General features: G+C 39.4%; 3 protein-coding genes across 5 annotated transcripts in view; 2 read left to right on the top strand and 1 right to left on the bottom strand.

Moving 5' to 3' along the window:
• Positions 1–7,909, bottom strand: part of LOC121860427 (metal cation symporter ZIP14-like) — a 53,568-nt gene extending 45,659 nt beyond the window's left edge. Inside the window, exon 1 of one of the 3 annotated variants that reach the window (XM_042357584.1) lies at positions 7,756–7,909. The gene's annotated coding sequence lies outside the window, so the exon portion shown is untranslated. Of the gene's footprint in view, positions 1–610; positions 1,563–7,755 lie in introns of those variants that run through there. The other 2 variants (XM_042357583.1, XM_042357585.1) reach the window with 2 other exon arrangements.
• LOC121860437 (repetin-like) overlaps positions 1–15,486 on the top strand; it is a 44,107-nt gene that overhangs the window by 4,046 nt on the left and 24,575 nt on the right. The gene's annotated exons all lie outside the window — the stretch shown is intronic.
• Positions 5,447–15,486, top strand: part of LOC121860426 — a 53,474-nt gene continuing 43,434 nt past the window's right edge. The window contains exon 1 of the mRNA XM_042357581.1: positions 5,447–6,613. The gene's annotated coding sequence lies outside the window, so the exon portion shown is untranslated. The remainder of the gene's footprint in view (positions 6,614–15,486) is intronic.

Below are 15,486 nucleotides of genomic sequence, written 5' to 3'. Positions count from 1 at the left end.
AGGTTAGGTTAAATTAGGTTTAGTTAGGTTACATAGGTTTGGTTAGGTTAGGTTAGGTTAGGTTAAATTAGGTTTAGTTAGGTTACATAGGTTTGGTTAGATCAAAATAATTCAAAACACGTCAAAAACTGTCGGAAAAACACAAGGATGACCGAAACTAAGATTTTTCACTTGGTGTTTCATGAAGGGCACAAGCCATAAAATTCATTACTAGACTACAGAATATAAAAACTTTATCATTTACACTTAGCTTAACAATTTGTAGTGATTTCTGTCAGTTTTAATGTCACAAGTAGCCCATAAATTCATCATAACACTGGTTGAGCACAAATGAAATGATCCTACACCACAGTCGATGCCTCAGCCTAAACTTAAAATCCACAAGGGATTTCAGTATTCCCCAAATCAATATCAACACAAATGAAGTAATTTTTTTTCATCTCAAACATGTGCAATTAGGCATCATCCCAGAATTATATTTTTTCTTTCCTAACAGGCAGAGATGACGTCCCCATCCCTGGTCAGTATCACCTGTATATTAGTTATATGTAATGATCAATTATACATTTCAATAACCATCCCAAACTCGAATACTAGATTAGTTACCGACCTGTGTAACATTCAAGAGGAGGGAGTGGAGGTCAGTCAGTGCTCGGTGTGTGTGCTTCGATCAAATAGCACATGTCATGGATTAACTGGTGTGGAGACGTGTCAGTGTCCTCACTCGACTAGTCTGCCACGATTCAAGGTAGACATTAAGTTCTCCAGCTGATCATAACTACCCAAAATTGTATACAAAATTTCCAATAAATCACTCATAATTCTACGTTTTAAGAGGAGAATCTTCAACTTTAACCTTTCCTTTTGTTTACGTAATATTTATATATCTTACATAATTTATTTTAACGAGTCGGATATATGAATTAACTTTCGGATTTATAACTAGGCAGTTATCTTGTTCAGCAGGTGATACACAGCATCGTCTGCCGTGTTTATGTTTCAGTCACAAGTCTCAGATATTTTCACTCTTAACCTTGAAACTTGTCGAGGAAATTGAAGGTCGCCCGGAAATTTATTACAATCGTAAGATATAACCGGTTTTATATCCTTTATAATAGTGGAATCGTCCAAATAAGCTTGCTTTTTTTTTAATTGTGAACACAGTTATAGTATATGGATGTATAAACAAATCAGCAAACACTGCTCCATAGAGTTAACTGAGATAAGCTACATTTAAGAATTATATAACCACCGCATAATCACCTTCATTCATAGTAGTTTCAGCTGTACAGTGACCTCGATAAAATTCTAATCAGTAGGGGATGAAGTGGAGGTATGCATCCCTCATTTACAGTACTTCACAAATAAAGTTACAGAAAGAGCAATAATTTGTACTCCATATTTTCCACAAGGTGCTACTATAGCGTGTCGTCTACAAAGATACCTGTAGTCTAGTCTAATCTAACCAAAATATCTTCTTGACCGCACGCTATAATAGCACCTTCCACGGTGCAATACGTATTGGAGTGGATTCCTCCCCTACAAGCACCGAATCTTCTCGAATTCCCCAGCCTACGCCTCCAGCGCCGCCCACGGAGCGGGGGTCAACAATCTACCCACGCCTACCCCCACCTTATAAGGCCTGACACCGCTGTGACCACTCTCTTTTTTCTACCCAGTGCCACCAGCAAGCAACACCTCCTCCTCCGCGCCAGCCGTGCGGCTGCCGCTCCCGCCAGCGACCGTGGCGTCCCGCAAGCCGTGTGCCCCACTCTGGGCACCCTCACCACCCAGCTCTCTCTACTCAACGCTTATTACCGTGCTACCTACCCAGCAACAAGCTGCATTGTACATCCAATACAATATGTATACAGTGAGCACATTGTGAGTTTCCTTTCTCCATCCCATCCTGAGTGTGAACCAATATCGCATACCCCTACAGTGTCCCATTCATATATTATATATGTTGGGCTCAGAAAACGAAAGACGACCACAACGCGTTATGGTTGTTTGGAAAATAACCAGAAGCGAGATTTTGGTACACGTTAGACTAGATTAGGTTACGTTAGGTTATTTTGGATGGGTTAGGTTAGTTTAGATTGATTTAGGTTAGGGTAAAATCCAAACGCAAAATTTCGCTTTCTGTTTATTTGGAAAACAATCACAACGCGTTGTGATCGCTTTTTGCTTTCTGAACTATATATATATATATATATATATATATATATATATATATATATATTACTAGTGGTAATCGCTCTTTACCAAACACACACTTGAACTTTGGGGACCTGAGTGACGTCACTGACACTTGAGTCTCGCATGGTACTTTATACAAAATCGTAACTCAAACTTTTTTTTAACGGGGATTAGCCCATAAGGGTATAGGTCATCGACCCACAACGGGGCCTGGGGGCGAAAAAAAGAGTAAAACGAAATTAAAATAGAAAAGAAAAAGACCATATTAATCTACACCACGAAGATGCCGGAAAACCATCTTTTTGAAGTGAAACAGATTGTATGAGTATGGAAACACAGAAGAAGGCAGAGCATTCCACAGTTTGGCTGTGTGAGGAAAGAAGGAGGTACTATAACGGGTTATTCTAGTGTGACCGACATCCACAGAGAAACTGTGGGCACCGTGGGCAAGACGTGTGTTACGAGCCCACGGCCTTGCCGGCGGTACACAGGATGCCAAATCCACCGAACATTGCCCGTAAAAGTACATGAAGAAGAGAGAGAGTGAAGCAACTTTACGGCGAAGAGAAAGGGAAGAAAGATTATCAACTAAAAGAGGAGAGTTAAAAAGACGAAATGCCTTTGATTCCACCCTATCTAACAGTTGGACAGAAGAAGAGCCACCCCAGATATGAGAGCAGTACGCCAAGTTGTACTTGGAATAAGACATAATAATTTCTACCTCTTCCATTTAAAATTTACAACTTAACTGAATTAAGAGTGATACAATAACATAATATTTAAAAAAAATAAGTGAAAACAATTCCAGGAGAAAATATAAATTCTAAAGTAGCAAACAGAATTGTCTGTTGTATGAAGATATTCTTCAATGTGTCTGGTAATACAAATTCAATATTTTGAACTGTGTGGCAGTATGCCTCTGGCATTATTGCTATGTTATCTTAAATGCAGGTATATTTCTTCCTAATACAGTCTTTGTATAAAAATGAGCGTCTCCGTCACATTCCCATGTATTCTCGGTACACTGTAGCTGGGCGCGTCAAGTTTCCTCGGAGAATCTTCATAAATCAAGTTCCTCAGACCGGGTACCCTTGCACGTCTCCCTCACCTTCAATTGCCTGGCACAATCTGGGTGTCCTTCACCTGCTGCAGAGTTGTCATACTGCATTGGCGTATTCTAAATACGGTGAGCCGGGGCCTTGTGCAGCTATCTAAAGTTATCTCTATTTAAATAACTATGTAATCGCTAACTCAATCCCTCACCCGACTCGCCTTGTTACCTTTATCGTTTACTTTATTTTCAAACATTCTATGTTCATTTAAATAAATTTGTTCATTTGGTCACAATTTACGAGTGTGTGGGTGAAGGCCGAGGAATGATCTGATGAGCGTGGAAGACTTTATCAATATACTGTAGTCAAGAAAAGTGAGGCTGGCGGGATGACATTTATAAGCTTCTGTTGTCGTTCAGCATATCTTACCACTGTTACCAGCGAGGCTTCCCTAGTTATCCATAATTTTCGTGCACGACATACGACTTAAGTCTTGAAGGATAAATACCCTGACGACGGCATCTGAATTGATACAGCACTCGACTCATTATCATTGGTTCGCGACTAGACTACCCCTACCTCACTCAGCTTGTAACAAGAGTGTTTAGCAAACACGGTCCGGACAGCAGAACAGAGACGTTTTGAGTCACACTGGGATGTTTTGTTGGCGCATCTGCCCAACGCAACGAATAACAACAAGAAAGTGTCTAGATGAGGCTCGCCATGGATCCCGTTACTACAGTTGAGGCCTTGCAGGACTGTGCTATAGTTCTTTAATTGCTGAAACAAGTGAGGCGTCTGCAGAAGCTAAAGAAAAGACAATGGGTGCATCGTGAAGTTTCTTTAAAGGTGACGGCGGCTGGCTGGTCAAAGATGACCCGGAATAATGATTTAATAATACTAAAGAAGTTTTAAAGTGACAAATAAATAGAATTATAATTGCATCATGATTTATTAAACTTTTTACTCGAAATAATATGAAGCTCATTTGAGCACTAATCCGGCCAGCAAAGATCCCTACCAAGCCGTTGTCCATTTCTCACAATAGCAGAAATCCTATTGCTTGCTGGGCAGTCAGGCCAACGGCCAGCAAAACGGGCAACATGTTTGGAGGAAAGTGCCCAGCGTGCCGCCACCTTTAAGGGCCTCCACCCACCATCAACCCTTAAGGGCAGTTATTCCTGAAAGGCATTATAACAAAGAACAGACCAACTACCCGAGCGGCTAGTAAATTATCATATGGTGAAATGATAAACAGAAAGAAAGTAATAAAAATAACTGATTTTCTTATATAATACAGTAGACGATGCTAACCATCAGTAGTTGACAGATGCCGAGGAGTGAGCCCTCAGCTGAAGGTCGTGTGTCTGACGCGAGCTGTTGGCAGTGTTTGAGTTTTCTCTACAGTACAGTATGTGTTGTGTCAGTCCTGAGCCACCTCCACTACACCTGCAGTGACTTACCTGCTGCACTGTTAGTCTCCACTATTTCATTTTCATTATTATATTATTATTATATCTGAGCAACTAATTTTTCATTTCATTAAATACCTCCCATGTTGTGGACCATATTTGTGTAAATAAGCTTTTGACGGCTTTCTTGAGCTATCCTTGGCTGAATCGAGCGACTGTTTGTCACGGTCTTTATCTGCACTGTCTATGTAGATAATTAATTAATGTGAACTTGTATGACAATCTTACTGAATAAACAACTATCTCTCTTTCTCCACCCATTTACGTGATGCTCTACCGATACAGTTGATTTGGACAAACATGACCAGTCCTACACCACACTCGAGTCAATGGAGAGGAACAGTAACACCAGTGTCTGCACCTTACTGCAATGTTGCCATAAGTATGTCACTACAGTACTATCACTCTCCGGTAGTGGTTTCATTTCCTGCACTAAGTCTGGCGGTGACCCAACATTTAGTTCAACGGTTCAGGGAAAGTGGTGAGAGGAGACAATTTCTCTTTAAGGTGAGAACACCTGAAGACCATCATCATCTCCCAATACATACATACACACCACCTCATCCCTTCCTTGACTAAATACATGCGACGTAAATCTCACACCTTTTCTGGTGAGTAGAGCCAATCTCGCCCTCTCTTTGCCCAACTGACCGTAGAAGGAGAGTCAGGGAGTGAGGTAGACAACACAGCACGAGGACTTGTGCCTCAGTCGGTGTCGTGCCGTCATCGCGAGCTGGTGAAGACAATTGAGTGCCGCGCGGGTGTACCTGACTGACACAACACACACACACACACACACGCACCACGTGTTTGTACTGTGGTTTGTTTGTGTGAGGGATCTTTATTCTTCACTGTGAACCATATCTGATGGAATATCATCAACTGTGAGAATATCAAGAAATGATCATTCGGAGATATGATATAACTCAAGTGAATGATTTGAAAACAATGTTCAAAACATAAGAAATTTCATGCGTTTCTTTTCAGAATTTCCGTAGACTTGCCTACAGTGAGTGATGGGAAATCTTTAGTGTGGTAAATAAACCAAACTAAGAACATAATATCCTACACCAATAAAACTCTACAGTGAATACAGCCAAAATACTGAGGAATAGAATCAGTCAATACAGTATAAAGATTCTCACCAACACTGACGGTAAAGAGTCCTAGTATACATCATGATGGTTATAACTTCTTGAAAACAAACAAACCGAAATATAACAATAACCGACAAACGCCCAGACCGTATTGTATGACATGACAAGTACATGAACGTGACAAATGATAAACAAGTGACAAAATAGTTTAGAATACAGAAGCTGGAAATAAAGTGTTTGTGTTAGTAGAAGACACAAGTGCTGTACTTAAAAATACTTACAGTACAATTAGTTTTATAAAATTACAGAAAGCTACAGCCGTATAGGTTACTGACTTATAGCCCACTACAGTTTCATATACACTGTACCCTAAACTGTAGGTCAATATTTATTATGTATCTAACAGCATTACAGTACTGTAATACGATCTTCGAAATAAACACTTAAAACTATATAAGAAAAAGATACTTATGTTAAATTTATCCTCAAGAAACTGCAAGTAACTGTACAGCAACAAGCAATCAGTAACAACAAGTCACTTCTCAGTCTTATACGCACTAAGATTCGATAATCACTTCTTACAAGCAACAATAAGCGACAACTTAGTACCTATAAACAGTTATTGTTACTTAACCAACCACAAGTCACAAGTTCCTACAAGACCAGTCAGCAACTACAACCATCACCAACAAGTATCTACAAGCACCAAGGTGTCGTCTACAAGCATCTACAGCAAATCACTGGTGTCCCTGAAGCAGCCTAATCACCACCGCCTGCATCGCCTTGTGTCATGGTAAACATTTTTTTTCCATGTTCTTCATGTTTAGAGAAATTGTTAATTGTCATGGTAGCAACATTCCCGTGTTCTCGGCCCTATGGGAACTACTAAAAGTCATGGTAGCGACACTTTATTTTTCCACTTAAGTTCTGCAAACGAAAAGTATTGGGCATTTTTCTTCCCTTCGCAATAATACCAAAAAATACATTTTCTGTGTTGTGTGTCCGTTAACGCCAGAAAATCCGGAAAAAAAAATAATTAAAAATATAATATTAACGAGTCTGGGCACACAAGAACGAGGAATACAACTATACCAACTGTAAAACTGACTCAGAATTAATTGTTATGATTAACTGAAATATTTACCCGATGGGAGAAGACGAAGAAACAATGGTTAATTATTATTATGTCTCTTTCCTCCGGGTAGACTAAATAAAACGTAGTATAAACACACATATAATAGATGCACTTAACTTTTGTCTAAGGAAGGAATGTTGTCGTAAACGCTGAGTCTGTAGTCTTCATTTTTGTTGGCCACATGAATTTCGGAGTGATGATACAACTCCCTTAATATTTAATTGTTGATTACTAATAAGTGAATTAGCACAATGCGCGCATAAATTGGACGTTATATTTCTCTCTAGCATGAACTGTGACTTATTCACCCAAACTATAGGTGGTTCCGGAGGGCCCTATTCTTTTGTGTATGAACCTGTTCTGCGTGGCAGTGAGAAGTGATACCACCCTCAGTGTCAAGACCTGACTGAATTACTCAGAATAGGCAAACTGTACTCCAAGCTTTGTCAATAAATTTGTTAAACTAAAAAGGTGCCAGGGCTTCAAATGACATTAAACTTGACTATTACAGCCAATCAGGAAATTAGACAAACAAAACTTAAAATTGCACTCATCGGTAAAATATACGTTTGGGTTAAACCGACGTCACCGTACTTTGAAAATATAAAAATGTAGACAACAAAATGCCTATAGAAGTGTGTTGACATTGACAAGGTGTTTACGAGCTGCCGCGCCTGGTTGTTAAAGCAGGGCAGTCCGGTCAGTATTGTCACGAAGACAGTGGCAACACTGACCGCCAAAGCCTGGCTGGCATGATGTTACTTGAAAACTATATCATAATTTCGACTAGGAGACATTACCTTTTGTTTTAATAAGTCCTGGCGCCACAAATTATGGTAGAAGACGTGTGTTTGTCTTCTAACCGATGATGCAGAAACCTTGTAGTGCTTCAGTGTACGGAGATGAGCCTTGTGGCCGATTCCGGACCTGACAACCAGTTATTGTGGTGGCCTCGAGTTACCTGCGAGAGGAACTGCGTCATAAAGTTTGTTTTCATTTTTTGTGTTTAATACACCAAACACACACACACACACACACACACACACACATGCATTGTAGGAAAAATTGGACGGCTAAGATTTCACATTCAACAAATTGCAAGGGACATGAGAATATATATTTGTTATCAGTTATAACTCCCTGGAAATTAGGGAATATGTGGTAAAAGTGACAATGTTCATTTAAAATATCCTTCCCTAATTTACTATAATCAAATTAGTCTTTAATCAGGTCTGATTACGTTAATTATGAGACATACTGGTGATATTCATTTATTTCGTATTATGTTCACCTGTTCAAGTTCAAATTTTGAAGAAAAGAAAATTTTTGAAATAATCAATGTGGTAATTTCCCCGGAACTCATTACACACACATACACACTGGCCAATGTTACAATAGGCAGGTCCCTGTCTGTACCTCTTGTCCCTTTATGTAACACATATAAAAATTAATACTAAAAAGGTTATAAAGTTACAATATATGGTATATTGTAACTTTATACCCCTATAAGCGTGAAACTCACAGTGCTTCCTTCCCGGCGCTTCTCTGCAACACTGAACATCACTTCCTCTTACAGGAATTAAGTGTTCATATCGTCATGTCATATGACTGGTTTGCGGCAGATTTTTGTACCTTACCGATATTAACGTCTTTAATTTATTGGTCTTTTTACTTTCTTTATCTATTAAATATAAAAATAGCGATTTATTCTTAATACAGTTCTTGGCATCGTCTTATCCAAGCTGGAGTCGTGTTTTTGCATTAAGATGACTCAACTGCCAGCAGGGACGCTTGGCTGTCTTATAAGACTTGCTGAACGGTTCTTTTATTTACCAAGTCTCACTTTCTCCAACTTTTGAAAACCAAGAAACAATTTAATTCTTCAGGTTCGTGTATAGTATTCTTAAAACAGATGCGGCCAGTCTCCACACGTGTGCGCTGTTATCAACCAATTATGTCCTCCAAATGATTTTGTTCTCCTAAATATGAGAGGTAATGAAGAAAAAAATAGAAAGTGTTAGGATGGTAATTATCAAAAACCTCACAGGATCAATCGTCAAAGATAGTATGATTAAAGAATATTGTGGACTAGTTTTATTTTCATCTCTGGCGTTGAAAAACAGTAAATCCTATACAGAAAAGTGCAATTTATAGGAAGAACGTCTAACCCGCTGGGCAACTATCCTCATACTCTCCAATAACAAGACCCGAAAATACTGTCAGTCATCCTACTCCTACTTTCTTGTTTACAATTTTGGCGGCAAGAGCTACGGTTCAGCGCCTCACAGAAAACATCATGGTATTATTCAGGGCCAGACTATAGTAAATATACAAGTAATCATGGGCCCTTCGTGCCCTGTGGCGAGTCCGGTGGTACAGTTTACCGAGGCGTGAAAGTTCGAAGGCTCGTGCTTGGCTAGCGCGCAACTGCCGTCTGGCTGACAGAGTACAGCGACATCGCTTTCCAGATGGTCATGGTTGTTAAAATCATAATAGTGGTTATGATCATAGTCGTGGTTGTTATAATCATAGTCGTGGTTGCTATAATCACGGCCTGAGTGTTATAATCATGGTCGTGGTTGTTATAATCATATTCGTGGTTGTTATAATCAAGGTGGTGGTTGTTATAATCAAGGTCGTGGTTATTATAATCATAGTCGTGGTTGTTATAATCATATTCGTGGTTGTTATAATCATATTCGTGGTTGTTATAATCATGGTCGTGGTTATTAGGTACTGTAAGTATCTAGTATACTATAGGAAGGAATAGAATAAAGGTTAGAATAATTAGTTAAAGAAATATTCGCAATAAGGAGAGGTTAAAATTATAAACAAATATATATATATTATGAATCACCGATGGTCATTCCGAGATAAATTATATTATGAAGAGAAGTGACCTTGATTCTGGTTAGATTAGTCACCATCTGCTTAAGTCATCACCTGTGTTAAGTCATCATAGTCATCATTTACGTTAGTCAGTTTTAGGCCCATCTCACATGACTGACCGACCATCGATGATGTTCTTTCCGCAAGAGGGTGTTGAATCTTATTATTTACGCTGGTGGATGTAAGACCTCCTACCCTCAATGACGCAGCTATGGTCAATTTGGTGTTATTCTTGTTTATAAATGCCTTCTAATCTGTCTCAAGTCTATCAGTCCTGTCTATTGACATCCCAACTGTCTGTTCGTCTGCGTGGTGTTTGAAAGTAAGCCCGTCTGTACTCTTTGTGTCGTCAAATTTGTCTGTCTTATCCGTTGTTGGCGTGTGTCTGCCTGTTTGTCTAATGTGAACCATGAACCAGTCAGTCAGCTGTCTGTCTGTCATGTTAGTTGCCATATTGTCTATTTGTGCATGTATGAACCTGTCTATTTTGGTCAACCTCCTGTCTGTTTCAGTGTCTATATTCACCCTGTGTCTATTGTAGTCATCTTCTCCATGCATTCCTGTTATTATCATTTTATCTCTTCTCCTTTTCCATGAGCCACAGGAATAAGTATACACTGTAGCTGTAAGGTCGTCTGGTAACGTTGAAACTGCCCATCCAGACTCATGATGAAACTCAGCTCCCCCCATCCTGTTATCTCTAAGTATTTTCTGTTTCCCTTCTTTTTTCTTCTATTTACTCATCTTCCATCCTTTACTAATCCAAACAACATTAAAAAAAAGTAGGCTAAGAAAAAAAGTGGGGGGAGGAGGAGGGAGCCGTAGGATAACTGCAATCTTGGGCTGACAGCGTACAGCGAATGAGGGTGCGCCAAGTCCGTAGACTTGCATCGTTTTCCAGCGTAAATAAAATGGTTATGTAATGCCTTCCTAAAGAAACCATCGATATGGGATCAGGTTTGTTCCACTCTACGATTTTTTTGCGATTTTTCCACCAGGTTTGATGAAAAACGATTGTGCTGTTTCGGCTGCCCAGAACAGACACACACACACACGCCTAGTCCTATAGTATATTAGATTATGGCCCCATGACGTGTCTCAATATTGGTAACGTGTGTTACTAAACAAAAATACCACCATTGCAAGATAAAAGTACAACAGTTGTGTAAAATAAAGCAATATAATTTGCTCCAATAATGTGTTGGTGGTACTGCGGTAACAGGCGTCTCTCACCAATATCCTAGATGGAGTACAGACAGTGTATATGTGGAGATTAAGCTATTATTACTTTACTTTATCCTCTTCACCACTGATCGGCTCGTTAGCCGTTCATGCGGTCGGTCACGTATCTGTTATTTACTGTTGGCAAGTACTGCTTCCAGAACGTATCTGTACCTGCTCCAGTGTTGGTCGAGTCTGTTTTTGAATGAGCTCACATTTGGTGCCGTCACAACACTCTCTGGCAGATTGTTCCAAGAGTTCACAACCCTCACTCGAAAAAGTTTGCCCTGACAGTTTTGTGAACTGTCCAGGTATGAACACCCAACTGAATAATGTCCTCGGAGGTGTTTATAAACTTCTATTAAATCACCCCTTGCCCATCGATGGTATAAGCTAGACAAATGCAGGCGTCCTAATCTCTCTGGGTAACTGATGTGCTGTAGTGCAGGCACCTACTGGTATGGTGGTCCTCCTCTGAACATTTTCAATCAACTGAAATTCTCTAACATAGCTTAGTTGCTCAATTCATCTTCTTCTCACAATGTTCAGAGAATTTCAGTTCGATGTCAACATTCACACCAAGATCCTTTTCTCGTTTGGTCTCCGTTAATGCTGTTTCTCGGTCCCGTTGGAACATACAAGTATATGACCGACAGCATTTTGAAAATCTTAAGATAATTCGTTGCAATGCTTCTTTGTGATTCTATGTTATTATGTATATTTAGGTGATTTTATGCATTATTGATTTGTTTTGAGTAATAAATAAAATAAATGAATGAAGTTAATAAGATGAATGGCAATGCATAAAGAATAAAGTAAAATTTATAAATAAACTGTTACTCTATGCAACATTTTTCAGTATATAGAGCGAGTCAAAACCTACCCCAAGAACAACCAGCTTAAAGTCATCTTATCTCAAAGCCTTGCTCACTGACATAGATTTGTTATGATTGAAGGCAGAATAACTTTTCAGACTTGCAGAATGCGCCTCTGAACATAACCCTAACAAAATACTGTACATCTTTTATGACGTTTTAGAAAGCATAATACTTTTACAGGTTTAGTTCAACTGTTTCATATACCTAATAATAATGAAGTCCTCCAGTGAAGTAAATCCACAAGTTTACACAATGATGAGTCACTTAAAACTAAAGACACTTGCTGGGACGGCCCGATTATATATATGACCTCTGTAAGTTAAAGGGTCATGAAAGTGTTTGCGAAAGACTTAAGCGTAAAAAAAAAACCTTCTCTCTTAAACTATTCGTAACACTGTTGGAACATGTATGTAAACTACGTCTGTCCTGTATACGATGAACGCACACACACACACACACACACACGCGCGCACACACACACACACACACACACACACACGCAATACACTGAAAGCTTCGTAAAATTACTCCTCATCACAGAGGCTGGAGAGAGTACAGTACAGTCAGAACCGGAACTAAGTAGCCTACAGTACATGTTGTTGTGATTGTCAGTTCAAACTCCATCATGTTCACACTTCAAAAAATAAATAAATAACTTTCACTAAGTAATGTATCGCGGGGAAGAAATCTATTGTAATTAATTTTTTATAAGGTGTCGGGGGGTGGGAGCGGGGGGGGGGTGTTCTTATAGGTTCATATACGTTGACTGTTACTTGTAAATGGTGATGTAAGACTGTACCTGTCATAAATAAGGTACAGAATTGGATCACCTAACCTCAGCTAACTTAACTTAAAGCTAACTTAACTTAACCTAACCTAACTTAACTTGTTTTGCCAGGAATGTACAGCAATTACCACACTCAATCAATCAACCTAACTTTACCTAACCTACCCTTTGTCTCTTAACTGAGTGAGTGTATCCAGTTCAGTGTATCTCAGCGTAATTATGACGTTATTTGGGTTATTAAGCTTGAGGTTTAGCTTAAGTCAACCAATTTGGTGTGATCTTACATTTGTCTCAACGAGGAATTTCAATACGTGGATCCCGGTATTTAGTGGTAGTGGTGGTGGAGGGTTGTGAGGGTGGCGAGAGAGGGTAGCGGGGGGTGAGACTTTCTCTGGCGTCAGTCATGATCGACGAACTTTCTCGGGTAAAATTATCGACAATTCTAGTGAGATGTACTAACATTATAATACTGTGTGTGTTTCTCTTACTGTTCTTACTAATATATATATATATATATATATATATATATATATATATATATATATATATATATATACAGTATATATATATATATACAGTATATATATTTACTACTAATTTAAAGTCTACATTATAATTAACTACACGTTCGTCCCTTTGTAGTATAAAGTAACGAGCTTGTAGACAGACCTTGCTGACAAGTTTAAATTTTCTAGAAAAAAATATACTATACTGTACAGACAATTATCTCTACTTCACACACACACACACACACAGCGTTTATGTTTATGTGTGTTTGTTTGTTAGTTTTAATAATACACAATAATAATTAACGGTTTATTGAAAATTCTGCAGCCCGAAGGCTGAAAATATACATTGGACATAAATGACTTATTACATACATTGGTGGTTTAACAAAAGCCTTCATTAGAGAAAGGTAAAGGAACATACAGTGAACATACAGATTAATGTAGGTAAGGAACAGCAACGTGGTGTAGTAATTCCCTCCAGATGGTGTTATGAGGGGCCTCACGTGGTGTAGTAATTCCCTCACAGATGGTGTTATGAGGGACCTCACGTGGTGTAGTAATTACCTCACAGATGGTGTTATGAGGGGCCTCACGTGGTGTAGTAACTCCTCACAGATGGTGTTATGAGGGGCATCACGTGGTGTAGTAATTCCCTCACAGATGGTGTTATGAGGGGCCTGACGTGGTGTAGTAATTCCCTCACAGATGGTGTTATGAGGGACCTCACGTGGTGTAGTAATTCCCTCACAGATGGTGTGATGAGGGACTTGACGTGGTGTAGTAATTCCCTCACATATGGTGTTATGAGGGACATGTGGTGTAGTAATTCCCTCACAGATGGTGTTATATGAGTGAGGTTTGGTCCCAGGCCTTCCTATCGTAGACGGATTAACACATCGCTGGTTGTTGGGTCTCACGGGCCGTTATCACTGGGTACCTGGGACCTCACTGTGTGAAGGTTAACTTGGGTACGACTGTTACTGTTGAGTTGTTCTCACTGACTTAAGCACTGTTCACCACTGTTCGCCTCTGTTTAACACTGGTTCCGTTCCTTTCCTAAATGAAATTGTAACTTCTGGCGAGAACTTGTTGATATTCCGGTGGGGAGGAGGGTTCAGGGGAGGGGGGTATGGGCCAATTTAGTAGTTGACCTGGCTGCTCCGAGAGGAGCGCCAGGTACGTCTTGACCCTTCGGTGCGTACGCGTGTGTGTGCGCGCGTGTGTGTGTGTGTGTGTGTGTGTGTGTGTGTGTGTGTATGTGTGTGTATGTTTGTATGTATGTATGTATGTGTGTGTAAGGAAGCACAAGACAGACCCTCAGTATTGACATGTTTGTTCCTCTAGTGTTAAGTACTTGGTTCAAGAAGCCGTAAGAGAGGTAAATAAAGGTTGTTTGAGAGAGACCAACAGACGCTGCCACCACTCTCTCTCAGCCTTCATCCACAACCAAAGGCAATGTCTGAAAAACCTGATCCGTCTTTATATTAAAACTCATATCTCATATAAATGAACAAACTCTTCACAGGTCTTAACAAGGATGGATTGAATTACAGAAAACACACGAGGTTGTTAGCTAAAACCAGAAAACTTTCTTCCTCTGCGTCACAACAAGGTCCAGAGACGATGGTAACACAATAATAATAATAATAATAATAATAATAATAATAATACTCACACGCACACACTGATATTGCATTCGTGTGTGTTAAGTTAGGTTAGCGTTTAGGTGGTTAATCTTTAGGTGAGATTAGCTGGAGTGAAGATTCCTCAGGTGATCCCATTTATTTTTAGCTTCGTTGAGTCAGGTCAGTGTCTACCAGTCCTGACCTAGCTGATACTGTTCTTTCGAGGGATTTGGTTATTTGCGTATTTTGATGCACGAAGGACTCTGTCAGTTAGTTAGTGAATTAGTAAGTCAATTTTCTGTCAGTCTTGAAATAAATCAGTCAATTAAAGTTATAGTCATTAAAAGTCGATCAGTTGGTCAGGCTATGAGTTAGTCAGTCAGTCAATTAATCGATCAGTTAGTTAAAGTCAGTCAGTTAGTTAGTCAGCCACCCAAAGTCAGTTAGTCAGTCAGAGAACTGACTCAGCTAAAACAAAAGGGAAAGTAACACCTCAGAGAAGGAAATCAGTCGAGTGTGCACGTGAGCAAATGTTACGTCCAGAAATTGTAAAAAAAAAAAAAAAAAAAAACCCTTTACTTACTGCTTTCATTTGTCTAGTTGGCAACACTGCAGGCGGGTA

Source organism: Homarus americanus, unplaced genomic scaffold (assembly GCF_018991925.1).
Source record: "Homarus americanus isolate GMGI-L3 unplaced genomic scaffold, GMGI_Hamer_2.0 scaffold28051, whole genome shotgun sequence".
Classification (NCBI taxonomy): Eukaryota; Metazoa; Arthropoda; class Malacostraca; order Decapoda; family Nephropidae; genus Homarus; species Homarus americanus.
This window is presented reverse-complemented; position numbering and strand designations above follow the sequence as displayed.